This window comes from Pseudopipra pipra, chromosome W (assembly GCF_036250125.1).
Source record: "Pseudopipra pipra isolate bDixPip1 chromosome W, bDixPip1.hap1, whole genome shotgun sequence".
In the NCBI taxonomy this organism is placed as follows: domain Eukaryota; kingdom Metazoa; phylum Chordata; class Aves; order Passeriformes; family Pipridae; genus Pseudopipra; species Pseudopipra pipra.
Window position 1 is genome coordinate 26423500 of NC_087580.1, and position 27127 is coordinate 26450626.

The 27127-nt window shown below is 46.8% G+C and overlaps 1 pseudogene; it reads left to right on the forward strand.

The window, feature by feature from the left end:
- Positions 1 to 27127, forward strand: part of LOC135405598 (zinc finger protein 850-like) — a 598288-nt pseudogene that overhangs the window by 98054 nt on the left and 473107 nt on the right.

A 27127-nucleotide genomic window follows, 5' to 3' on the forward strand; every position in this document is an offset into this window, starting at 1 on the left:
GCTTTAGAAGATTAATGTTCATTCCTGTCTGCAATTTTAGCACATCGTGATACGTTGTATAATCAGCTTCAATCAATTGTCTAGTAGTCACTAGAATGATATAATCAAAGTCACAGCCTATTATTTTAGTAAAACAAAAAAATTAGTACCACTCACTACTTCATGACAAGTATCTATGGTAAAATTAACACAAAAGATTCTAACACATGCACAACCATTTCCTATGTAATAGACTTGTGATTGGGTTTTAGCATGGGGAAGCATTTCAAAGGTACACACACTATCTTCAGCATCTAAGCATAAATCTTCATTTCTTACGACAGCATTTTCACAGATATATCCTAATTGTCCTTTAGGAATACATGCCTCAGGACTGACTGATTGTCACTTTTTCTTGGTGTGGTTATAACTTGCTCAAACATTATGGTCTATGGGTCTGACAATTACATTTTGGGGTATGGCTCCTAATGTCAGGATAGGAAAGATGGTCTTTTCTTTAGCTGCACTGATAATGAGTACATAAGCTTCAATTTGTTCATGTTGAGGGTTGTAAGTGAAGTTCCCTAACTGCCACCACGCCTGGTAATTTTTCTCAAATTGTGTAGTAGAACTGTTTCTAGCTATTATTTCTCTTACTTCTTGTGGTAATACTCTTGAAGTTCCTTCTCTTAATATTCCTGCAGCTACAGATTGTACCCACTGTTGAGTTTGGAGACATTGCATTGCAAGTGCAAACCTTTTATGGATGACACCAGCATTGTCAATAATTTTGGTGAAATCTTTTGCAGTGTGGTTAGCTACTAATGTTAACAATTTAACTGCCAATGGTTGTGTTTCTGCCAAAGTGAGCAAAGATGATCTTAAAGGGACTTTGAATTTTCCTAGATCAGATGTGACAGCACTTAGTTTATTCACTAATACTTCTTGATCTATGGTGTTTAATACACTTAATCCTGTGCCAAACCATCCGGTTACATCTCTTTGAATTCTGGTACGAGGGGATCTGGCCATCATCTATGCATGCCAGCCTTTAAGGCTTTGTTGAATACAGGGCTGACAATCTTTTTGTATGTTTGATGTGTTTACTTGAAGGTTTATTCGAACCCTCTTCAGTGAATATGTGGGATCTAACAACAGCTTCTGCTCATTTGAGTGTCTAATCATGTAAGGTCCAGCAAAAGTTAAATTGTGGACACTCTCACAGGCTAAAGAAGGAGTTGTAAAACTGGTGGTGGTCTTAGTCAATGGGGTGGTAGGAGATTTGCTGGTTGGAAATCTCCTGGTTATATTTCCTTCCCTGAATGTCCACTGACACATCACAGAAACTGATTTATCTAGAGTGAAGGTGTGCCAACACTGATCAGCCACTAATTACATTTCACAGTAACGTCAGTTTTGGGTGACCATCTAATCTGTGCCTACTAAAACACTTGCATTGTATGGGGTACCAGGATTTTACCAATTATTCAGTACCCTTGTTCCTTGAAGGACTATAACAGATGCATTGTATTAGTTCAGTTCAGATGGATTCAGAATATCTGTATTTATAGCAAATTGTAGACTAGAACTCCCATTATAGACCTGAGACCATAATGATTTTTGGGGAAGAGTTTGATTCAACACTAATGTACTTATCAGTCCAAAGATCAGCATTGAGGAGGCTTGATAGTAGATGATTCCTCTCCCGAGGTCCATGCTTCCTCTGGAACCCTCTTGACTCGAGAGCAGTGGATCCACGTGGGTTTCTCTTTCACCCAGATCACTGTGAAGGTGGTCATCAGCACCTGCTGGGGTCCATCCCACTTCTCTCGTGGTGGATCTCCTGAAAGATTCTTAACATACACCTGATCACCAGGGTTGAATGGATGTAACTTACAATCAGGCTGCTTGGGTTGGTGTTCTAACACCACTGTAGCATTTTTCTGCAATTGTTTTCCTACAGCCATAACATGATCACACACATATTGATTACTGATTTGATCTACAGGTTCACTATTCACAGCTTGCATCATGTAGGGTCTGCCCAAGAGAATTTCAAATGGACTCAGTTTCCCTTTTGATCTTGGCTTGACCCTTAGCCTGATTAAAGCAATAGGTAAAGCTTGATACCAATGAAAATTTGTTTCTTGACACATTTTAGACTCATCTTTTCTACTTGCCCATTTGCTTGGAGTCTGTAGGGCATATGCAGTTGCCAATTGATTTTTAGTGCTTTACTTATTGCTTGTACAATTCATGCACAAAAGTGTGAACCTCTATCTGAAGAGATGCTCTTAGGCATTCCAAACCATGGTATAATCTCATTCAACAAGACTTTAACCACTCCTTTTGATTCATTTTTTTCTACATGGGAAAGCTTCAGGCCATCCAGAAAATGTGTCAGTCAAAAATAAGAGATAACAGGACTCTCCCCCCTTTTCTTGGGAGCTCAGAGAAATTGCCAAATTTCACCTGGGAAATGCCCTTTACTTATTACCCTTTGGTGTATTTTTTGTTCCAGTATTTCAGAAAAAGTTCACATTGAGATGTGACTTGCTCTATTGTGGTAAATAAATTTGGTCCTGCTACTCTAGTCCTTAAATGCTAATAGAGTGAGTCTAAGCCCCAATCGTTTTATCATGTTTTACTTTTACAAATTGCCACACTAATTTTTCTAACAGTGTTAACTGACCTGTTTTTAGTTAACCTCATCTATTGTCTAACACCTTACCTTCATTTTCATGTATCCACTTATAATCTGTTTCTTGATATTCTACCTGTTGATCTGTGTCTAGTTCTTCCAGCACTAAAGCTGCTACTGATAGTTCTTTACTTCTTGCAGCAGCTAATTCAGCTTCTGCATCAGCTTTTCTGTTTCTTATTTCCAGGACAGTGTTACCTTTCAGGTGTCCTTGGCAGTGCATAATTGCCACCTGAGAGGGGAGTTGTACAGCTTCTAATAATCATAGAGTTTCTTCAGTATATTCCACAACTTTTCCTTGAAGAGTTAAAAGTCCTCTTTTTCCAAATTGCTCCATGAGCGTGAACTATGCCAAAGGCATATTTGTTACTGTCCATTGAACACATTCTCCTTGTTTTTCAGTAACAAGCAATAGATCATTCACATATTATAAAAGTACACCCTTTCCCGGTGGTGACTGCCATTGTTCCAATTCTTTAGCTAATTAATTCCCAAAATTGTGGGAATATTTTCTAACCCTTAAGGTAACACTGTCCAAATGAGATGAGTTTTCCTTCCTGTGGTGGGATTTTCCCACTTGAAGGCAAATATCCTTTGACTTTCCTGTGTTAAGGGAAGGCAGAAAAAGGCATCTCTTAAGTCTAATACTGTGAACCAAATTACACTTTCTTTTAATATTGTTAATAAGGTATATAGGTTTGCAACAGCTGCATGTATGTTTTAGCTATTTTATTTACTGCTCTTAAATCCTGAGCCAACCTATGTGTTCCATTTGTCTTTTTGACTGGTAAAATTGGGGTGTTGCAATCTGATTCACACTCTACAAAACCTTAATTTCAAAAAGTTGTCTATTATTGGCTCAATTCCTCTTCTATCTTCCAGCTTCAGTGCATATTGCTTCCTAACTACTGGGTTTGCTCCTGTCTGTAATTCTATTTCAATGGGAGCTGCTCTTTTTGACTTTCATGGTGTTTCAATAGCCCAAACTCCTGGGTATACTTGATCTAAAATTTGATTGACATTTGAATTACCCTGGCTTGGCTCCACATAGCTCATTGCTAAACTCAGAGCTGCTATTAATTGTTCTTCCTTTACCTTAAGTTCAATTTTACCTTGTTTGAATTCTATTACAGCTCCCAGATTTTCTAGTAGGTCTCTGCCCAATACGAGTTTGGATAAATTTGGTAAATACCAAAACTGATGCACTCCCATTTGTTTTCCAATTTTGAACTTTAGGGGTTTCAAAAGAAAGCTTTTCTGATTGGCCAGTGGCACCCACGACTTAAACATATTTATCACTTTTAGGTATTAATTCAAAACAGAAAATGTAGCTCCAGTATTAGAAAATCTAATTATTCTTTTTCTTCCCCTAGCTTAATTTTTACCAGCAGGTCCCCTAGCACTGGCCTGCCGGCCCCCCCTTCACTCAGTACTCTGTAAGCAACAACAGCCTCTCCTGTGCCTGCATTTCCACCTGTTAATTCAGGGCATTCTTGCTTCCAGTGTCCCTCTTTTCTGCAATATGCACACTGGTTCTGACCCAGCCTTGTCTGTCGGGGAGGCAAACCTTACATCTGTTACACAAGGCTCATACATATAACTAACAGTTGCAAAACTGACAAATCTTAATTCTAGGTCTTATCCAAAGTGATGTGCTTATAGTTAGCTCTTCAGCACTACCTCTCATATGGCAACTCTTAGCATGATAATACCTTTAACTATGTGCTCCTGGATGTTTCAAGGTAAGCAAGATATATCAGGTACACAATAACAATATTGGGCCAAATACAAACAAAACCAGACCAGACCAGACCAGAGGGGATATTCCCCCGGGAGAGCGTCCTCTCCCATGTCCCCTGCGAGACGGCGTCCCGCCTCGACTCACGGGTATCCAGAACCAGAACAAACAAAACCAGAAACCAGATACAAATACCTTTTATCAATAGGCAGTGTTCTTGTCCAGCCCCCGCAAGAAGCCACCGAAGAAGGGAGCCCCTTCGGGTAGAAAGACTTACCCGAGGGCGCCCAGGGGGGTCCCGTCCTCCGGGGGATTCCGCAGCCGGGTGGAGAAGGTGTGCTACTGCAGGTCGCCAGATGAATCCGAAAAATCGGTCCGAGGAACTCCTCAGAGAATTTTTATCTCTAAGCAGCAAGGTATTTGTTTATTCGATGTTGGGAGCAAGCCAGCTCACGCTGGACAAACTTGCTCAAAGGCTTCACACAAAATCAGCATTTTTATACAATCTTCAGATGTGATTAAATGCATATTCAAGTGATTCCAACATCTATCTATGCATATTAATAATAGGTGGAGTATAGCTGGAGCTCAGGTGAGGCTTGGGGCAGTGCTTGTCTTGGCCCTCAATTTTGGGGGGTCTGGGGGCTTAAACTCATCTTCTTCAGCCTGACCCTTCTTCTCTTCCATTGTTCTTGACCCGCTCACTGAAGCTTGGAAAAAGCTTCAAAAAGCTTGGCTCCAGGCCTATTTCTCCTATTCAAACGTCTACCTTATCCTCTTATATTTCTAATTTATTGCTCCTAGGCCTAATACATGTTCTTGTACTATTCTCTGAAGCTTTGGTCCAGTAAGTAGAACAGAACGAGCACAGATCATCTTGGATGTTGGTAGCTTGTTAGCAGGCCCAAATTTCTTAGTTAAGTCTTCTGGGCCTGGCCTCCTGTTTCAGTGAGATCGGCCATTGCAGCGCAGGGCATCAATAAGGTAACAGCAGCTCTTTCCACCAGGAAAAAAAGTCTGGATCCTCTGGATTCAGGTGCAGTTGATGGGGCAGCCTGGGCACTTCTTGGGCAGCAAGAACTTTCTGTGGTGGCACCTTTTGTCTGGCAGGAATCTTCAGTAGGATTCAATTTTTGAGGAGGTGGGACCGGCGATTAAATCACAGGGCTGAGAAAAAGGGAACAGCAGCTCTTTCCACCAGGAAAAAAAGTCTGGAAGCTTTGGCTTCAGGTGCAGTTGTTGGGGCAGCCTGAGCTCTTCTGGGGCAGCAAGAACTTTCTGTGGTGGCACATTTTGTCTGGCAGGAATCTTCATTTGGATTCAATTTTTCAGGAGCTGGGACAGGCCATTGCAGCGCAGGGCAGAAAAAAGGGAACAGAAGCTTTCCGTAAGGAAAAAAAGTCTGGAACCTTTGGCTTTAGGTGTAGTTGGTACAGCCTGGGAACTTCTTGGGCAAAAAAGAGCTTTCTGTGGTGGCACCTTTTGTCTGGCATGATTCTTTATTTGGATTCAATTTTCAAGAGGTGGGACCGGCCATACCAGCGCAGGGCAGAAAAAAGGGAACAGCAGTTCTTTCCCTAAGGAAAAAAAGTCTCGCAGTCTTGGCTTCAGGGGCAGTTATTGAGGCATCCTGGGCACTTCTTTGGCAGCAAGAGTTTTCCGTGCAGGCACCTTTTGTCTGGCAGGAATCTTCAGTTGGATTCAATTTTCCAGGAGGTGGGACCGGCCATTGCAGAGCAGGGCTGAAAAAAGGGAACAGCAGCCATTTCCACCAGGAAAAAAAGTCTGGTAGCTTTGGCTTCAGGTGCAGTTGTTCCAGTCTGGGCACTTCTTGGGCAGCAAGAGTTTCCTGTGGTGGTACCTTTTCTCTAGGAATCTTCATTTCGATTCAATGTTCCAGGAGGTGGGACCGGCCATTGCAGCACAGGGCTGAAAAAAGGGAACAGCAGCTCTTTCCACCAAGAAAAAAAAGCTGGAAGCTTTGGCTTTGAAGTGCAGTTGTTGGGGCAGCCTGGGCATTTCTTGGGCAGCAAGAACTTTCTGTGGTGGCACCTTTTGTCTGGCAGGAATCTTCAGTTGGATTGAATTTTTCAGGAGGTGGGACCGGTCGTTGCAGAGCAGGGGAGAAAAAAGGAACAGCAGCTCTTTTCCTAAGGAAAAAAAGTCTGGAAGCTTTGGCTTCAGGTGTAGTTGTTGGGGCAGCCTGGGCACTTCTTGGGCAGCAAGAGCTTCCTGTGGTGGCACCTTTTGTCTGGCAGGAATCTTTATCTGGAGTCTATTTTGGGTGTTACTTTGACCTTTTCAGGAGTGGGCCAAAAAAAAGAGAATTAGCAGCCCTTTCCCTCAGGAAAAATCGTCTGGAAGGTTTGACTTTGAGGTTCATTTGGTGGGGCAGCCTGGGCACTTCTTGGGCAGCAAGGACTTTCTGTGGTGGCACCTTTTGTCTGGCAGGAATCTTCATCTGCAGTCTTTTTAAGGAGTTACTTTGGCCTATACAGGAAAGGGCTAAAAAAAAGGGAATTAGCAGCACCTTCCACCAGGAAAAAAAGTCTGGAAGCTTTGGCTTCAGGTGCAGTTGGTGGGGCAGCCTGGGCACTTCTGGGGCAGCAAGACTTTCTGTGTTGGAACCTTTTGTCTGTCAGGAATCTTCATTTGGACTCAATTTTTCAAGAGGTGGGACCGGCCATTGCAGCGCAGGCATCAAAAAGGGAACAGCAGCTCTTTCCATCAGGAAAAAATGTCAGGAAGTTTTGGTTTTGAGGTGCAGTTTTTGGGGCAGCCTGGGCACTTCTTGGGCAGCAAAGAGCTTTCTGTGGTGGCACCTTTTGTCTGGCAGGAATCTTCATTTGGATTCAATTTTCCAGGAGGTGGGACCGGCCATTGCAGCGCAGGGCAGTAAAAAAGGGAACAGCAGCTCTTTCCAGCAGGAAAAAAAGTCTGGAAGCTTTGGCTTCAGGTGCAGTTTTTGGGGCAGCCTGGGCACTTCTTGGGTAACAAAGATCTTTCTGTGGTGGCACCTTTTGTCTGGCAGGAATCTTCATTTGGATTCAATTTTCCAGGAGCTGGGACTGGCCAATTCAGTGCAGGGGAGAAAAAAGGGAACAGCAGCTCTTTCCACCAGGAAAAAAAGGCTGGAAGCTTTGGCTTTGAGGTGTAGTTGGTGGGGCAGCCTGGGCACTTCTTGGGCAGCAAGAGCTTTCTGTGGTGGCAACTTTTGTTGGGCAGGAATCTTCAGTTGGATTCAATTTTCCAGGAGGTGGGACCGGCCATTGAAGAGCAGGGCTGTAAAAAGTGAACAGCAGCTTTCCCTAAGGAAAAAAAGTCTGGAAGCTTTGGCTTTGAGGTGTAGATGTTGGGGCAGCCTGGGCACTTCTTGGGCAGCAAGAACTTTCTGTGGTGGCACCTTTTGTCTGGCAGGAATCTTAAGCTGGATTCAATTTTTCAGGAGGTGGGACAGGCCATTGCAGCGCAGGGCAGAAAAAAGGGAACAGCAGCTCTTTCCACCAGGAAAAAATGTCTGGAAGCTTTGGCTTCAGGTGTAGTTCGTGCAGGCTGGGAACTTCTTGGGCAACAAAGAGCTTCCTGTGGTGGCACCTTTTGTCTGGCAGGAATCTTCAGTTGGATTCAATTTTCCAGGAGGTGGGACCGGCCATTGCAGAGCAGAGCTGAAAAAAGTGAACAGCAGCTCTTTCCACCAGGAAAAAAAGTCTGGAAGCTTTGGCTTCAGGTGCAGATGTTGGGGTAGCCTGGGCACTTCTTGGGCAGCAAGAGCTTTCTGTGGTGGCACCTTTTGTCTGGCAGGAATCTTCAGTTGGATTCAATTTTTGAGGAGGTGGGACCGGCCATTGCAGCACAGGGCAGAAAAAAAGGAACAGCAGTTCTTTTCCTAAGGAAAAAAAGTCTGGAAGCTTTGGCTTTGATGTGCAGTTGTTGGGGCAGCCTGAGCACTTCTTGGGCAGGAAGAGTTTTCTGTGTTGGCACCTTTTGTCTGGCAGGAATCTTCAGTTGGATTCAATTTTCCAAGAGGTGGGACCGGCCATTGCAGAGCAGGGCTGAAAAAAAGGGAACAGCAGCTCTTTCCACCAGGAAAAAAAGGCTGGATCTTTTGGCATCAGGTGTAGTTGTTGGGGCAGCCCGGGCACTTCCTCGGCTGGCACAACTTTCTGTGGTGGCACCTTTTGTCTGGCAGGAATCTTAAGTTGGATTCAATTTTTTAAAAGGAGAGACCGGCCATTGCAGAGCACGGCTGAAAATAGAGAACAGCAGTTCTTTCCAGCAGGAAAAAAAGCCTAGAAGCTTTGAGGTGCAGTTGTTGGGGCAGCCTGGGCACTTCTGGGGCAGCAAGAACTTTCTGTGGTGGCACCTTTTGTCTGGCAGGAATCTTCATTTGGATTCAATTTTCCAGGAGGTGGGACCGGCCATTGCAGCGTAGGGCATCAAAAATGGAACAGCAGGAAAAAAAGTCTGGAAGCTTTGGCTTTGATGTGCAGTTGTTGGGGCAGCCTGAGCACTTCATGGGCAGGAAGAGTTTTCTGTGTTGGCACCTTTTGTCTGGCAGGAATCTTCATTTGGATTCAATTTTTGAGGAGGTGGGACAGGCCATTGCAGCGCAGGGCAGAGAAAAGGGAACAGCAGCTCTTTCCACCAGGAAAAAAAGTCTGGAAGCTTTGGCTTCAGGTGTAGTTCGTGCAGGCTGGGAACTGCTTGGGCAGCAAGAGCTTCCTGTGGTGGCACCTTTTGTCTGGCAGGAATCTTCAGTTGGATTCAATTTTTCAGGAGGTGGGACCAGCCATTGCAGCGCAGGCCTGCAAAAAGGGAACAGCAGCTCTTTCCACCAGGAAAAAAAGTCTGGAACCTTTGGCTTCAGGTGTAGATGTTGGGGCAGCCTGGGCACTTCTTGGGCAGGAAGTGTTTTCTTTGGTGGCACCTTTTGTCTGGCAGGAATCTTCATTTGGAGTAAATTTTTCCAGGAGGTGGGACTGGCCATTGCAGCGCAGGGCAGAAAAAAGGGAACAGCAGCTCTTTCTACCAGGAAAAAAAGTCTGGATCCTTTGGCTTTGAGGTGCAGTTGTTGGGGCAGCCTAGGCACTTCTTGGGCAGTAAAGAGCTTCCTGTGGTGGTAACTTTTGTCTGGCAGGAATCTTTATCTGGAGTATATTTTGTATTTTACTTTGACCTATTCAGGAGTGGGCTAAAAAAAAGGGAATTAGCAGCCCTTTCCCTCAGGTGAAATAGTCTGGAAGGTTTGACTTTGAGGTTCAGTTGTTGGGGCAGCCTGGGCACCTCTTGGGCAGGAAGAGTTTTCTGTGGTGGCAACTTTTGTCTGGCAGGAATCTTTATTTGGATTGAATCTTCCAGAAGGTGGGACCGGCCATTGCAGCACAGGGCATCCAAAAGGGAACAGCAGCTCTTTCCACCAGGAAAAAAAGGCTGGAAGCTGTGGCTTTGAGGTGCAGTTTTTGCGCAGCCTGGGCACTTCTAGGGCAGCATGAACTTTCTGTGGTGGCACCTTTTGTCTGGCAGGAATCTTCAGTTGGATTGAATTTTCCAGGAGGTGGGACCGGCCATTGCAGCGCAGGGGAGAAAAAAAGGAACAGCAGCTCTTTTCCACCAGGAAAAAAATGCTGGAGGCTTTGGCTTTGATGTGCAGTTGTTGGGGTAGCCTGGTCATTTCTTGGGCAGGAAGAGTTTTCTGTGTTGGCACCTTTTGTCTGGCAGGAATCTTTATTTGGATTCAATCTTCCAGAAGGTGGGACCGGCCATTGCAGCACAGGGCATCCAAAAGGGAACAGCAGCTCTTTCCACCAGGAAAAAAGTCTGGAAGCTTTGGCTTTGAGGTGCAGTTGTTGGGGCAGCCTGTGCACTTCTTGGGCAGTAAAGAGCTTCCTGTGCTAGCACCTTTTGTCTGGCAGGAATCTTTATCTGGAGTCTATTTTGGGTGTTACTTTGACCTTTTCAGGAGTGGGCAAAAAAAAAGAGAATTAGCAGCTCTTTCCATCAGGAAAAAATCGTCTGGAAGGTTTGACTTTGAGGTTCATTTGGTGGGGCAGCCTGGGCACTTCTTGGGCAGGAAGACCTTTCCGTGGTGGCACCTTTTGTCTGGCAAGGATCTTCATTTGGATTCAGTTTTTTAGGAGGTGGGACTGGCCATTGCAGCGCAGGGTTGAAAAAAGGGAACAGCAGCTCTTTCCACCAGGAAAAAAAGTCTGGATCCTTTGGCCTTGAGTTGAAGTTGTTGGGCAGCCTGGGCACTTCTTGGGCAGCAAGAGCTTTCTGTGGTGGCACCTTTTGTCTGGCAGGAATCTTCAGTTGGATTCAATTTTTCAGGAGTTTGGATTGGCCATTGCAGCGCAGGGTTGAAAAAAGGGAACAGCAGCTCTTTCCACCAGGAAAAAAGTCTGGAAGCTTTGGCTTCAGGTGTAGTTGTTGTGGCAGCCCGAGCTCTTCTTGGGCAGGAATAGTTTTCCGTGGTGGCAACTTTTGTCTGGCAGGAATCTTAATTTACATTAAATTTTTCAGGAGTTGGGACCGGCCATTGCAGAGCAGGCCTGCAAAAAGGGAACAGCAGCTCTTTCCACCAGGAAAAAAAGTCTGGATCCTTTAGCTTTGAGGTGCAGTTGTTGGGGCAGCTTGGGCACTTCTTGGGCAGTAAAGAGCTTCCTGTGGTGGCAACTTTTGTCTGGCAGGAATCTTTATTTGGATTCAATTTTCCAGAAGCTGGGACAGGCCATTGCAGTACAGGGCTGAAAAAAGGGAACAGCAGTTTTTTCCACCAGGAAAAAAAGTCTGGAAGCTTTGGCTTCAGGTGTAGTTGTTGGGGCAGCCTGGGTACTTCTTGGGCAGGCAGAACTTTCTGTGGTGGCACCTTTTGTCTGGCAGGAATCTTCAGTTGGATTCAATTTTCCAGGAGGTGGGACCGGCCATTGCAACGCACGGCAGAAAAAAGGGAACAGCAGCTCTTTTCCTAAGGAAAAAATGTCTGGAAGCTTTGGCTTCAGGTGTAGTAGGTGGGGCAGCCTAGGCACTTCTTGGGCAGCAAGAACTTTCTGTGGTGGCACCTTTTGTCTGGCAGGAATCTTTATTTGGATGCAATTTTCCAGAAAGTGGGACCGGCCATTGCAGCACAGGGCTGAAAAAAGGGAACAGCAGCTCTTTCCACCAGGAAAAAATGTCAGGAAGCTTTGAGGTGCAGTTGTTGGAGCAGACTGGGCACTTCTTGGGCAGCAAAGAGCTTTCTGTGGTAAGACATTTGTCTGTCAGGAATCTTTATCTGGAGTCTATTTTGGATGTTACTTTGACCTATTCATGAGTGGGCTAAAAAAAAAAAAAATTAGCAGCCCTTTCCCTCAGGAAAAATAGTCTGGAAGGTTTGACTTTGAGGTTCAGTTGTTGGGGCAGCCTGGGCACTTCTTGGGAGGAAGAGCTTTCTGTGGTGGCACCTTTTGTTTGGAAGGAATCTTCATTTGGATTCAATTTTCCAGGAGGTGGGACCGGCCATTGCAGAGCAGGGCTGAAAAAAGGGAACAGCAGCTCTTTCCACCAGGAAAAAAAGTCTGGAAGCTTTGAGGTGCAGTTGTTGGGGCAGCCTGGGCACTTCTCTGGCAGCAAGAACTTTCTGTGGTGGCACCTTTTGTCTGGCAGGAATCTTCATTTGGATTCAATTTTCCAGGAGGTGGGACAGGCCATTGCAGAGCAGGGCTGAAAAAAGGGAACAGCAGCTCTTTCCCTAAGGAAAAAAAGTCTGTAAGCTTTGGCTTCAGGTGTAGTTGTTGGGGTAGCCTGGGCACTTCTTGGGCAGCAAGACCTTTCTGTGGTGGCAATTTTGTCTGGCAGGAATCTTCAGTTGGATTCAATTTTTCAGGAGGTGGGACAGGCCATTGCAGCGCAGGGCTGAAAAAAGGGAACAGCAGCTCTTTCCACCAGGAAAAAAAGGCTGGAAGCTTTGGCTTTGAGGTGTAGTTGTTGGGGCAGCCTGGGCACTTCTTGGGCAGCAAGAGCTTCCTTTGCTGGCACCTTTTGTCTGGCAGGAATCTTTATCTGCGGTCTATTTTGGGTGTTACTTGTACCTATTCAGGAGTGGGCTAAAAAAAGGGAATTAGCAGCCCTTTCCCTGGGGAAAAAAGTTTGGAAGGTTTGACTTTGAGGTTCAGTTGTTGGGGCAGCCTGGGCACTTCTTGGGCAGCAAGACCTTTCCGTGGTGGCACCTTTTGTTTGGAAGGAATCTTCATTTGGATTGAAGTTTTCAGGAGGTGGGACCGGCCATTGCATCGCAGGGCAGAAAAAAGGGAAAACCAGCTCTTTCCACCAGGAAAAAATGTCTGGAATCTTTGGCTTCAGGTGCAGTTGTTTGGGCAGCCTGGGCACTTCTTGGGCAGCAAGAGTTTTCTGTGGTGGTACCTTTTGTCTGGCAGGAATCTTCATTTGAATTCAGTATTTAAAAGGTGGGACCGGCCATTTCAGAGCAGGTCTGAAAAATGGGAACAGCAGCTCTTTCCACCAGGAACAGAAATCTGGAACCTTTAATTCAGGTGTAGTTGTTGGGGCAGTGTGGTCACTTCCGGGGCAGGAAGTGTTTTCTTTGGTGGCTCCTTTTGTCTGGCACGAATCTTCAGTTGGATTCAATTTTCCAGGAGGTGGGACAGGCCATTGAATCACAGGGCTGAAAAAATAGAACAGCAGCTCTTTCCACCAGGAAAAAAAGTCTGGAAGCTTTGGCTTTGAGGTGCAGATTTTGGCGCAGCCTGGGCACTTCTTGGGCAGTAAGATTTTTCTTTTGTCTGGCAGGAATCTTCAGCTGGTATCAATTTTTCAAAAGGTGGGACCGTTGATTGCAGCGCAGGGCTGAAAAAAGGGAATCAGCAGCCCTTTCCCCCAGGAAAGAAAGTCTGGATCCTTTGGCTTCAGGTCCAGTCGTTGTGGCAGCCTGGGCACTTCTTGGGCAGCAAGAGCTTTCTGTGGTGGCACCTTTTGTCTCGGAGGTGTTTGTTCCCTGTTAGCAAGTCCCTTATGGCGTCAATCACAGAACACTGGGACTGCTCACAGGGCATGAGGAAGGAATACAGCAGCAGTGCGGAAAGAGGAGGTAGAAAAATACATTCCTGTATCTAATATACTTCCTCAATTAGAGAAATCGCTAATCTTGTCACATGATTTGTACTGGACCCTTCTAAGGATGTACTTTTGCCCAGACCCTTTGCTCCAGATGTGCCAGCTACACTAAAGGAAACCAGAGAGAATCTCAGCGAAGCCAAAAATCAGCTCTTATGGCACTTGGCACTCTATGGGGTTTAGCACTGGAGCTCAATCTCTCTGGGATGGCTGGTCCAGAACAGTTCATTTAATCAATGGTGCTCTTGCTGAACTTCCCTGGGTATGTTGCAATTGGCTACTGAGGCTGAAAGGTTTCCTCTAAGGATTTTTATCTTTTGAAACTACAGGCTGAATTTGAGGGATAAACTCCAGTATTCTGGAAGTGGAAAGTTGATAAAACAGAAAAGACTGTTTCTTCTACAACAGATTTGAAATAGTCCACTTGTAAAAATCACAAAGCTTGAAGCCTACTCAGCAGAGCTGATTCCTCATCTGCACTGATCATCAGCAACTGGACTCTCTCCTACTTCAGGGTCTCATCTGTGTACACTGGATTAAGGCCTCCTAACTTCTTAAGAAAAGTAGTGTTATAAGCTCACAGTTCTGGCAAGGTTTCCTTAGCAGATGGGTTGAAAAGCAGAACTTTGTTGCCATGACCAACGAATGCAGAGCCCAAGGTTGTTTGTGGTGCTAGCTTTGCTCCACTCTCTAATAACTTCTGTCCAGATCAGTGCTGGCAACCAGAATTCCAGGTTAACGCTTGTTTCATTTTTCAGGCTTTGCATTTCAAGAATGGGGAGTTGTTATTGGAAACTCTGCCATGGCTGTCAGTAACAGCCTCGGAAAACAGTTTTTCTTATTTCTGAGGGAGAAGTTTCCAACCCAGCTTTGGAGTATGCAAATAGTTGAATGACTTGTTGTACAATTGGAAATAAAAATCAATACATTTGCAATGATTAATGTCTTAACTTATATTTGGCTAAAGAGTTCTTTTCTTGATACCTTCTTTAAAAAATAGGACCCACAAGCAGAAAGGTGATCTCCTAAAGTGTTGCAACCTGTTAAGTCCACTTGTTGCCACACAACAATAGCATGCCAATATCACATCCAAAGATACAGAATCACACAGAGATACACACAAATATATACCTATACATATCTATGTATGTATATCTATCTACCTATACATATCTATACATATCTATACAAATACACACAAGAAAGTTTGGGGTTCCTGATGAGAGTTCCACACGGGTAATGAACAGAGGACTGGTTTGATGTGTCATACAACTGTGGGCACCATGAATGTAAGCTCTGAGCTTTGATTTACTGTCCTGGTTTGTAACTGCCTGCCTTCCCTTTGGGGGGAACACAGGCCTCTATTTTGCACAGTCTGTTTTGTTTTACTTGGCAGTGTAGACTAGGGGCAGAGGAGTTTTTGGAGCCAAACAGCTCGATCCAGATTCAGTTCCTTTAGTGGTGCCTAAAACTCAGGAGCTGGACTCCACGGTGCCAGGGGGACCCTCCCAACTCAGCACGTTCCATGATTCCATCAAGTCCAACTGTCAGCCCAGCACTGCCCCAGCAACCCCCAAACCACTAAAGCCTGTCAGCCATGGCCAGATGCAGGCGCCTCTGAAACACCTGCCGGGGTGCTGGCTCCGCCCGGGCAACCCATTGCAGTGCCCGAGCCCCCCCCGAAAAACACAGGGAGAAACCTTTCTCCAGGAGCTGACCTGAAGCTCCCCTGCCTCAGCCTCGGGCCACGTCCCCCGCTCCTCCCAGCGCAGGCTCCTTTCCAGCAGCCCCCTCGGCAGAAGGCGGCTCAGGGCTCCCCTCTGCCCCCCCGGCCGGCTCCGCTCCGGCCCCGCTCCCGCCACGGCCCCGCTCGGCTCTGCACGGGGAAGGAACGCGCCCAGCCCCGGACAGACACCCCCGGGGGCCGCGCACCGGGGGTCCCTGCCCGGGGGTCACTTACTGGGGGTCACTTGCCAAGGGTCCCTCGCCGGCGATCACTTGCCAGGGGTTGTTCACTGCGGGTCGCTCACCGGGGGTCCCTCCGCAGGGGTCACTTACCGGGGCTTGTTCACCGCGGGTCTCTCACTGGGTGTCGCTCACCGGGGGTCGCTCACCAGCGGCCACTCGCCGGGGGCCGCACACGGGGGGGTCCATCCCCCGGGGGCCGCTGCCCGGGGGTCGCTGCCCGGGGGTCGCTGCCCGGGGGTCGCTGCCCGGGGGTCGCTCAGCAGCAGCGCTCCCGCTCCCGGCCCCGCCCGCTCCCACCCAAACCCCACCAACCGCCCCTCTCGGCCCCGCCCCCGCCCCGCCCAATCCCCGCCTCGCCCCGCCCACTCCACCGCCTCCCATTGGCTGCGCACGTTCGGCCCTGGAGCGAGGAGCGCGCGGGGAGCGTTGCCTGGAAACCGGCGAGGGAATCCCGGGAATCCTCGGGGCGCCGGCGCTGCCCCCCCACTCCTGGAGCGAGCGGCCGTGCCCGCCCGGGAGCGGGCACTCAGCGCCTGGCTGCGGCCGCCACAACGGGCAGGGAAGCAGGCGCGCGGAAGGCGGGCTTCGGGCCCCGGGCAGCGAGGAGCCCTGAAAAGAACAAAAGTGTTGAAAGAGAGGGAACTCATCGCACCATCACAGAACGTGCTGAGGTGGAAGGGACCCACGAGGAGCGTCGAGTCCAAGCCTTTGCCCGGCACAGCACCGACCCCAAGAGTCACTCCGTGTGCCTGAACTCTGCCAGCCTTGGTGCTGTGACCACTGCCCTGGGGAGCCTGGTCCAGTGCCAACCACCCTCGGAGGGAAGAACCTTTCCCAAATATCCACCTTCACCCCACGTGAAAAAAACCTATTTGCAACCAAAAACAAAAGTTTCTATTTTCTTCCTTCCCCTTCTCCTTATTTAGTGTTTACACAACAGTACTGCAGTGCCCTACTGGCTCAAAACTGAAATACTTGAAGTCCTTGCTGTATAGGCTGGATTTTGTCCCTTAGGCAGAGGCTAATCTGCCTGCAGTCCACCAGGACTGCCAGAGCTTGGGGAAGGGATGGAGGCTATCGCAGGACGGAACAGAGATGCGGAGATATTCCCTGATATTCTACTCTAGAGGCGGCTCAAGAGACAGCCCTGGAGCTGGAAGCACTTGCCTTCGTCACTGGACGATCTTGTCCAGCACCACCGGTCAGATGTGTGGGGTTTATGTCCCACAGCAAATTAAAAACACCACAGCCATTATGTAAATGTGTATTTGTTTGAGTATTCACCCTGATGGTGTTCAGGCAGTTAGGCTGAGGTACTTTGTGGAGTTTTGGAACAGAAATAACATCTTTTAAGGGTGTCTGTGACCGGCTGAGGTGCAGGATGTGGCCTCTCTATTTTTAGTATCTGCTGGTACGCCCATCTGTAGTGAGAAAACATCCTGTGAGTGTTAATTTAGGTGATGCAACCTTTTAAGTCTGGAGAACTACTTCCTTCTTCAAAGCTTGCTAATTCTCATGAAAGAAAGAAAGAGAATTTCATGACAGTGACCTATTTTTCACTTTGAATATCCCAACTATTGGTGAGCATTTACATTAAAATATTTGAAGTTTAATAAATTTTGCAAAATGTCCTGGATGTTGAGGGATGTAGTGATGAACTCAGAATTAGAAAGTGGAGATTGTCTTCTTTTTCTTTGAAGCTCACAGGCCTGAAAAAAAAAAAGCTTTCTAGAGAAACTTAAATTTTTTTATCTAATTTGTACACATTTCTACAATTAGGACAGCTGCAGGTTCACCCCTGGCAAAATCTCTCTGCTGGTAACCCAGCCACATGCTGATTAATCCTTATTCCATGTTCAAGTGACCATGATATTTTGGTCAGCTGGCGACAGAGCGGTCCAGGTGGTAAAGGAACAAGGACTGGACAGTATGAGCAGCGTTTGCCTTTTTCTCTCCTCCATCCCCCTTTTCTATATATTATACTTTGCCACTTTCTCTGCTCAGCACACAGGAATTTGCTGGATGCATCCATGAATGCAGAACCCACTGGAATCACGACATTTGTTCCAAAGGATCCAGCTAGTGCCAGGGAAGCAGAAGTTATGACTGTGTAACAACCACACTGTGAGGAGGAACAAGACTGAAAACCACTTTCCGTAAAGGGAAGGATTTGAACTGGTGTTGGAGATGTGCAGGGCTCTGTTATTCTCCCTCCTTAAGTTGTTGACAGGACACAGTCCCCTCTCTTACCTGCCATTGAAAGCTCCTTCTAGTTACACTTATGGCAGTGTAACTTTGTACCAACATCAGCCGTGCACTGTAAGGCTGCTGAGGTTTCCAAAATCCACCTTTTTTATTTCTGCTAGTTCTGCTTCGTATCCTTCAAGCCAGTACACAAGAACAAAGCTTCAGCAAAGCCTACCTAACATTTTCTTTTGTTTCTGACATCATTAGCCAACGTAAACCAAACCATTAACAGGCATCTAAAAATATTTCTGGAAGTTTTCACGTGCTCGGTGAGGATTCCAAAGTTTTCTTTGAGGGAGACTCAGGAAGACTCTAGAAGAAGATTTTTGGTCCAGGAAAAAAAAAGATAAATAACGCAGCTGAAGCCCAGGCACCGTTGTATGAAGCAGATTGATTAACCTTAGTGCTGCTGCGTTCCCACTGGAATACCCACTGGAATGACACTGGAATGCCGCCGGATTTCCTACTGGCCGCCCGGAAGCGGCTCCTCCCGTGACTCCCAGCGCGGCAGGACCGCCTCCCGCTTCCAGCCGGCACATCCTGCCTGGCCTCGCCTCCCCTGCCCGCCCCGATCCATCCCGGCCCGCCCCGATCCCACGCGATCCTCCCTCCTGCCCGGGTGAGTGCGGGGCCGCGGGACGGGAAGGGGCTGGATGGAGGCGGCGGGAGCCGGGAGGGGGGAGCGGGGACACCGCGTGTCCTCGGAGCCGCTGTGCCCGGCGGTATTCCCGCTGTGCCCGGCGGTATTCCCGCTGTGCCCGGCGGTGTTCCCGCTGTGCCCGGCGGTATTCCCGCTGTGCCCGGCGATATTCCCGCTGTGCCCGGCGATATTCCCGCTGTGCCCGGCGGTATTCCCGCTGTGCCCGGCGGTATTCCCGCTGTGCCCGGCGCTATTCCCGCTGTGCCCGGCGCTATTCCCGCTGTGCCCGGCGGGATCCCGGCTGTGCCCGGCGGTATTCCCGCTGTGCCCGGCACTATTCCCGCTGTGCCCGGCGGTATTCCCGCTGTGCCCGGCGGTATTCCCGCTGTGCCCGGCGGTATTCCCGCCGCTTCCCAGGGAGCTGCCGTGGTGTGGGAGGGAACAGCCCTGGCGGGGAGCAGCTGCTCCCGTGTGGGGTTCTGCGCTGGGGTTTGTCCTCCAGCCCGGCACGGAAGGAATTGGGGGTGCTGGTGGATGGAAAGTTGGGGCTGAGCTGGCGCTGAGCTCCCAGCCCAGAAATCCGGGCGTATCCTGCATCCCATTCAGCGGGCCGTGGGTGAGGGAGGGGGTTCTGCCCCTCTGCCGCGCTCTGGTGATTCTCCACCTGGAGCGCTGCATCCAGCTCTGGAGCTCCCAGCGTGAGAAGGGCACAGACCTGTTGGATCAAGTCCAGGGAAGGCCAGGAAGATGATGAGAGGGATGGAGCAGCTGCGGAGACAGGCTGGGAGAGTTGGGATGGCTCAATCTGGAGAAGTCTCTGTGGAGACCTCCTTGCAGCCTGTCAGGACTTAAGTGGTGCAAGAAAGATGGAGAGGGACTTTTTATGAGGGCCTGTAGCTGCAGGACAAGGGGCAATGGGTTTAAGCTGAACGGTTTAGGTTTAGACTAAATGTAAGGGAGAATTTTTTTCTGCTGGAGGGTGGTGAGGCATTGGCTCAGGTTGCCCCGAGAAGCTGTGGATGCCCCATCCCTGGCAGTGCTCAAGGCCTGGTTGGATCCTGTTGGATGGGGGTTTGAGCAACTAGATCTTGTGGAAGGTATCCCTGCCCATGGCAGGGGGCTTGGAACAGCTGTAATAACCAGCAGAACGCTACAGAACAGCACGTGTTGTAAATGAAGCTGCGTTCTATGAATAGTAAATATCTGAATGTAACTTCTTTAAATCAGCGTGAATGAGCTGAGAGGTTGGTACAATGGATTTAGGTCTGGAATTCAAAACTATTAATCCAGGCTTGGTTGCATTTGTGTTGCTGTCGTTTGGGGATGTCAGCTTTAGATCTTGGTGCCTTCAGCAGCATCTTCAGATCTTGCTGTCAGTCAGGGACTGATTTTCAGTCTTTAATTTTTTACGTGTTCCCTTGCCTCATGCTGCAGTTGGGAATGTTCATTCTCTCAGGAAGGAGGTGATGTGAATTCCCTCCTGCAGGGCTGAGGTGACCCTCGGTTACTGTTCAGGGACAGGCTGTGCAGGAGCTGCTGATGAAACACTGCCCAGGAGTTAGTGGGCCAGCAAGGGTGTCCTGCTGCACAGAAGAACTTAGTGCTGCATGTAAATACCACAACTGGAGTTTAAGTTTCAAAATACGGGATCTGTGTAAATAAAAGTATCTCAACAAATTGATAGCATTTCCTATCAAATGGGTGTAGGGAGTAGAGCTGTCATTTTTACTTAGAAATTATGGCATCAGCACGTTCAAACTTCTCAGGTGTTGGCTTTCCAGACTTGCACAGTTACCTACCGTTACTTGATTTCCCCCTTAACTTTCCTGAGAATTTGGCAGCCAAACCATTTGTAGATCAACTTCTTTATTTTTGCATAATGGTACACAATCATACTATCTGCCTGGGAAAAACCAAGTAAATGACTTCCAGCTTTAAAATGAAATGTCTGTGCTTGTGTGAAAGAATTCTTTTTGTTCTACATAAACAAAGTTTGACAGCTCGACAGGACTGAAAGCAGAATCTTGGCCTTTCAGTTCTTAAACTGGTAAATTTTACAAGTTTTAAACTTGTAAATGTAGTAATTCCAGAGCATCAACAGGAAGGCCTAACAATGTTCCCTGTCTTCTGTAAACTGATAATGCTTTGGAGCAAATAGTGAGGCTCTGAAACCAGAGCTGTTCCCGGGATACTCTGATATCCCACTGGGTAGGGTAAGAGTTGTTGCTCTGGGCCCGTGAGCTCTTGAGGTTGTGTTGCTGGTTGATTGTTTTGGTCCTCTCTCCTCTTGAACAGGAACCATGCCCAAGAAAGGAGGGAAGCATGCTGAAATGGGAAAAGAAACACAGACACAGTGTAAACAAGCAAAGCTGGAAGCAGCTTGTTCTCCCCCAGTCCTGAGTTTTGAGAACCCAGACAGCCTCTTTGGGAGCTTGATCTCCCCCATCAAAGAAGAGGTGTTTTTCAAGGAGTACTGGGAGCAAAAGCCACTGCTCATCCAGAGCAATTATCCCCTGGTGGCTGCTTACTGCCTGTCCCTGTTCCAGCTGTCAGACTTGAAGGAGCTGTGCAGCCAGGGCCTGTACTATGGGTGAGATGTGAATATCTGCAGGTGTGTGAATGGAAAGAAGAAGGTTTTAAATAAAGAAGGCAAAGTGAATTACATGCAGCTGAAGAAGGATTTTGACCAGAAAAAGGCAACAATACAGTTTCATCAGCCTCAGAGATTTAAGGTGGGATTGTTTCACTGGATATAATTGATGCTGGCTTAATAATGTGGTGTGTTTTGTTTGAGTTGCACTAGACATGGCTTCATCTCTGTCCCCAGGGCAAGTGGTTGACATTGATGACCTGCTGAAATCTTTACATGAGCTGTATTAAAACACAGTTTATACTTTTGCACTGTCCATCATGTTTCACTGCTCTGCAGTAAGAACAAAATCTGATTCATGCTATAATATGTGTAATAATACATTCTTTTTAAAATTTTGCTCTGTCACGTAAAAGTTTGGAAACAAAACCAAATGCACAAAATTGATGATTAGGCATCTGTGCTTAAATTATCCCTTCTGCCCCACTGTTTCCTTGTGCAAACTTTGTGGCTTTTGAGCCACTTCCCTTTAATGGAGGGTAAGGTGTGAAACCATGTGAAATATTTCCAGTGTTCTTGCCAGTGAATTGCACCATGGAAAGGTACCAGCCCATTTTAGCTGAGTGTTCTCAGTCCTTGAGTTTGAGAACGAGACAGTGGTGCTGCACAGTTGTGTAAAGGACTTGGATTCTTGGAGGTGCTTTGATTCAGGTAGTCTTGAAGGTGTCAACACAACTGAATTGTGAGGTGGACCCAAATAAGATCCCAAATACAAGCTGAGTCCCAGGTATAGTGTTCCTGGCTGCTGTCAGCTTTAATGGCCAAGCTGCACTTGTGTGGATCTGGTACTTGGCACGTTCTGCTGTTTCCCTTCGGTGCCTTGTCTGTCACATGTGGGGTGTGGATGAGTCAAGTTTGGTTTTGAATATTCCCAAATGATTGGAGTAACTGGTGAAAGGTCTCTAACCTTTGTATGTTCTCTCTGGTGAGAGAATGCAGGTCCTGCATGTGCTTATTGTCTTATGGTGTTTTGCTGTTTGTGGGATTATTTTCCTCTGTTCAGCCTTGTCTGTCTGGTTGTGCAGCCTAAAGATGGCACAGGGAAGAGAACAAACACAGGTTGGGGCACCAGACTTTTTGGCTTAGCAATGACTCTCATGGCAGATCCCCTTTGCATCTCCAGTGCTCTCCTTCAGGAGAAACACTGGTACAGAGCACCTTCCTTCCCAGCCTCTGTGTCCCTGATGTGATCATTCTTCCCAAGCCATGGGGAGGATGTGGGCTGGGCTTGGCTGAGCTCTTCAGCAAGAAACAGCATCTTTTTTTTTACAGGAGGAGCTGTGGAAGATTCAGGAGAAGCTGGAGTGCTCCTTTGGGTCTCTGGTGGGGTCCAATGTTTACATCCCTCCCCAGGGATCCCAGGGCCTTCCTCCTCACTATGATGATGTTGAGGTAGGACAGCACAACCTTGCCTGTGAAATTGTGCATGGGCTTTTGCTGATGGCAGTGTTTTCTGTTGTGTGTGTGCTTCTAACCCTCCCCCCACTAAACATTATAGGAAAATGTTTTTTTTTTTATTTGTGTTTCCTTGTAGTCGTTTTTCTTACATATTTTTTGCTGAAAATTTACTAATAGTAATATCTAATCATAATATCATGTAAACTGGGTTTTCCAGACCTGGTATTTCCATTAGATAAAAAGAGAAGTTTGTTTTCACAGCTGCAGAAGCTTTCTAGCACCTGTTTTTTCATTTTCACTTCATTCAGGCCCCAAGAATTTACAAGTCCTTTTTCCTTTACTAAGTACTTGCTCTTTCTTCAGCTGGACTGTAACAGCAGACTGGTTGTGCTTGTTGGTCCTGCTGTTTTTAAGAAGTTACTGATATGATGAATTCCTGGGTCCAAATGCATTTTAAATCAGCTTCTAAAAGAAACATACAAATACACACTGTGTTATAAAGAAAAAATTGGACTATCCCACTTAAACCAAATCAAAAAATCTAATCCTTATATGTATATTTTGCTTTTTAATATTTTCATTTCCATTCAATACACCTGGAGTTTCATTTTCCTTATGCTTGTTATTCAGCAGCCTCACATCCAGCATTTCTAACTCATGCCATCTACCCCCATTGGGCACCCTGTAGAGGTTTCTGATGCTCTGTTGGGGATAAGCCTCTTTCACCTGAAAGTTTGGATATTTGTGTGGCAGATGTTCCTTTTGGGTTAGTTCTCTAGCACTTACTTAAGTGACTGGAGAGAAACAGGGATTTCCAAATGCCTGCCTTAGGATAAAACAGATCCCACTTCACAACTCCTCTGTCTGTTGTCTCTAAATAGAGACAAAAAAAATTAGTTCAAATTTAAACTTCTCTGAATTGTAGCTATCTAAAAATTAATGTGAAAGGAATTACTTCCTTATGGATTTGGATTTATGGTCTTTTGCAGGTGTTTATCCTTCAGCTGGAAGGCGAGAAACACTGGCGGCTCTATGAACCAACGGTGCCTTTAGCTCGGGAATATGATGTGGAATCAGAAGATAGGATTGGGAATCCCACACATGAGTTCATATTAAAGGTATGAGAATTTCATTGCCTTAGGTGGTCTGGGCTGTGATTGCCAGAAAAGTTAAAAGTGGTCCATTTCTTGCAGACAGTGATTGTGGCTGTGAAACTGAGGGGAGGGTTTGCACACTGCGAGCACGAGAAATTTGGGTGATAGTTGTCTGTATCCTTTTTTAAAGGTATCCTTTGCTTCTAGTATTTAAATAATGGGCCAAAAGCCCCAGTTATTTCTGTAAATTGACTAGTACTCTCCAGGTTGGGCACCCTGACTCCTAGGTCATGTTTGTGGAGTTGTGTGCAGAAAAAACACTGGGTTTGTGTATGGTTCTAAAACATTTTTATGCTTTTACATGCTGCCTGTAATCCCTCAGGCTAATCCTTCTGTGCACTGAGACTTACTGCTGCACTGAACATTGTCACTGTTCTGGTGAATGAGATTTAAATATTTATCCTTGGCTGATAAAGAAAAGCATGAACCAAACCCCACATAAACTTGCTGTATTAATTGCTCTTCCTTTTTCCAAACATGAAATTCAAGTGTTTGGTTGGTGGTTGATTTTTGGAATAAAAGGAACATTTCATGAAGATTACTGAGTGTCAGCAGGGAATCTGGTGCTTGTCCTGTTCTGTTTTACCTGCTTTTGAAGTGTTACTTGTCCAGCTGGTGGTGCTGCTCCATGTTGGAATCCTCAGGAGTTTCTCTGCCTTTTGGCCTGTTATGGAGCCTCTCTCTGCTCTTCTCAGTGTCCAGAGCTGCATTTGGGTGTAGGTGTTTTAGGAATAGTGTGACATGTTGGATGGTGTAGGTGTTTTAGGAATAGTGTGACCCATTGGATAAGATGCTGACATCATGAGCTGTGTTGTTTGACAGAGGGGAATATTCAGTCGTCATCGTGTACTGGGTGATGCAAAGTCTAGTAAACTACAGTTCCCTTTTTCATTTCTGGAATATTTTGGACCAGACATCAGTGGCTTTCAATTTCATGGAATAGTGATGGGCTTAAAAGTTATCCAAGTTTTTAATTTATTTTTCTTCTGTTTGCTGTTGTTCACTTCCTGTGACCCATTTCTTCTGGGTGGCTAGTGTCAAAGGTTGGTTGTCTCTTTGTGGCTGCCTCTGAGAGGGATGCTGTTGTTTGACTCTATTTCCTCCCTAAACATCTTTCTAGAATATTTCCTTTCTCCATCTTTCAAATGAAGAGAATTCAGAATACTCTTGGTTGGTGTAGTCCCCACTCTGGTAAGGAAGGCAGTTTTCTTTGACTGTGCTGTCCAACTCTATAGGTGTTTACAGGACAAGCCATAAGTCAACTTTTATTTCCTTCTTGGAGGCAATTTTATGTGCTTTACACCTTTCTTGCCTTGACTTTCCTTATCTAGTTTTCTTTCAGTGTGGAGTTTTAATTTACATAGGTGAGAAGAAAGATAGGGAGGAGGAGGAGGAAGGTCGTACCTGTTTTTTAAGTGCTTTAACTGAAAATCTCAGACAACAGTATTGTAACAGATTACCATTTTTATAGACTATTTGGCTTTTCTCGTGGAATACCAGCCTTTTCTTTTGATGTGATCTGACCAAATCCCCATTTCACTGCTCCTCTGCCAGCCCACTGTGTTGCCAGCAGGTCCATCTCAGCTGCTTCTTTGTCCTCTTCCTGCAGCTCAGTGGGAGTCTGTGTGTTCTGTGATGTTAAAAAGCTTCTTTCACGTTTACAGCAAATATTGACAGCAGGTTGGAAAGTTTAAGGTTCTGAACTTCTGGCTTAGTGTTCTTTATGTTATTAAAGTGTACATTGCAGGACTGCTCCATTTTGTGATTCTAAAGGATATATATTGTCAGACTGTCTGCTCAGAGAGTATTTTCTCTGACTGCAATAAGGTTTGACCTGGTGCCCTAAATATATCAATTTTCTTGCAGCCAGGTGACTTACTGTACTTCCCAAGAGGGACCATCCACCAAGCTGACACTCCTCTTGGGACCTCCCATTCAACACAGGTGACCATCAGTACCTACCAAAACAAGTCATTATTCTTTATCTTTTCTTTTGTGTGGCTTTCCTCTGCCAAGTGATGTGTGTGAGTAGTACAGACCTGAGATGTGGTGAAGTTTTGGGGCTTGGGGGAAGGAGGGGAGCAAGAAGACTGTTGTTGTTTGAAGGAGCCTGTTTGAGAGGTTTTCATGCAGCAAGCTTGATTGCTTTTTAATTGCTTATTTTATTATTTACCAGCTGTAGGCTTTAATGTGGAAAATGCTACAACTGCAAATTCACTTCTATATTTAAAAAAATCTCTCATCAGTGGCTGAAGTTACTGTTCATTTCATAGCTCAGATAAAGAGTCATGAGTTACTCCTTTCATCATGTTTTCTCCTGTATTTGATAGTCACCTGCACTAATCTTCTGGCAGATTTGCTGCCAATTCTTCCTTGCAAACATTTTCTGCTTATCTGTGTTTTTTTTTATCTCCTACCCCATGTATGCCAGTCAGATTTCTTATGACACACTCCCAGTCCTTGTGCCCACACTGTTGTCACACAGGGAAATGTTCTTGCCAACCTAATCAGCCTCCCAGATGCTGGGTTTGGAGCCATTGGTCTGAGTTAGGAATTAGGAAGGGCAGAACAAGTTTGGGCATATTCTAGATAACTGTGAGATGAATCTCTAACCACCAGCTGTGCCATTCTGGAAGCCAGGATGGGCTGGTAACTCTTCATCTGGCCACTCCTCCAACATGGAGAGAGGGTTAAGAGGAAGCTGCTCAAAGGTGTCAGTCTTCTTAAAAGTTGGGTTCAGATTATTTCAATTTACACATGTGTTCTTTTATTCAGAAGGTAAAAAAAAACTAACCCAAAAAAACAGGAGAGGGAAAGGAAAAGCTGCTCTTCTTCCAAGGTTAAAAAGTGGAGTCATGCCCCGTTAAGGCTGTTGGTAATGAAGTGCTGACATCCTGCCTCTGCACCTCCTGTCAGCAAGTGCAGGGAAAACAAGCAGGAGTCCTGGTGCAGGCTGGTGTTCTGACTTGTAGATGGAAGTATGATCTGGAAGCATTTCCTTGGCAAATTGAAGAGAAATCCTTGAAAGCAGCTGTGGAGGAAGTGCTGGTGGAGGTGGCACTTCCAGGTATTTTCAGGTTTGTCTGGGCCAGATCCCAGCAGGGGAGAAGTGTGCACATGCGGGATAAGCAGGGCAGTTTGGAAAAGCAGTCCCTTCACAGCCCGGCTCCCCCCAGCCCCCTTTGGGGGTGACCCCCCGCCCCTCGCGCTCCCTTTGGGGTCCCCCCCGCTCTTTCCCCCCCGCCGCTTTCCCGCCGTGCCCGCCCCGCTCACCCGACAGGGCGGGGCCGGCAGGGACGGGGCGGGGACGGGCCGAGCGCTGATTGGCTGCGGCGGGGGCTCGAGAGGCGGGGCGTGCGCAGAGCGCCATGTTGTCTGCGGGGCAGCGGTAGCGGTGGAGGTGAGGCTGCGCTCGGAGAGCGCGATTCTGGGGATCCGCTCGGGGCTGCGGGGAGCGCGGCTGTGGGTGAAAGGCTGGAGGGCTCGGGAGGGTTTAGCCGAGGGGTTCGGGGGTTCCCGAGGGTCAGAGCGCGGGGCCTAGAAC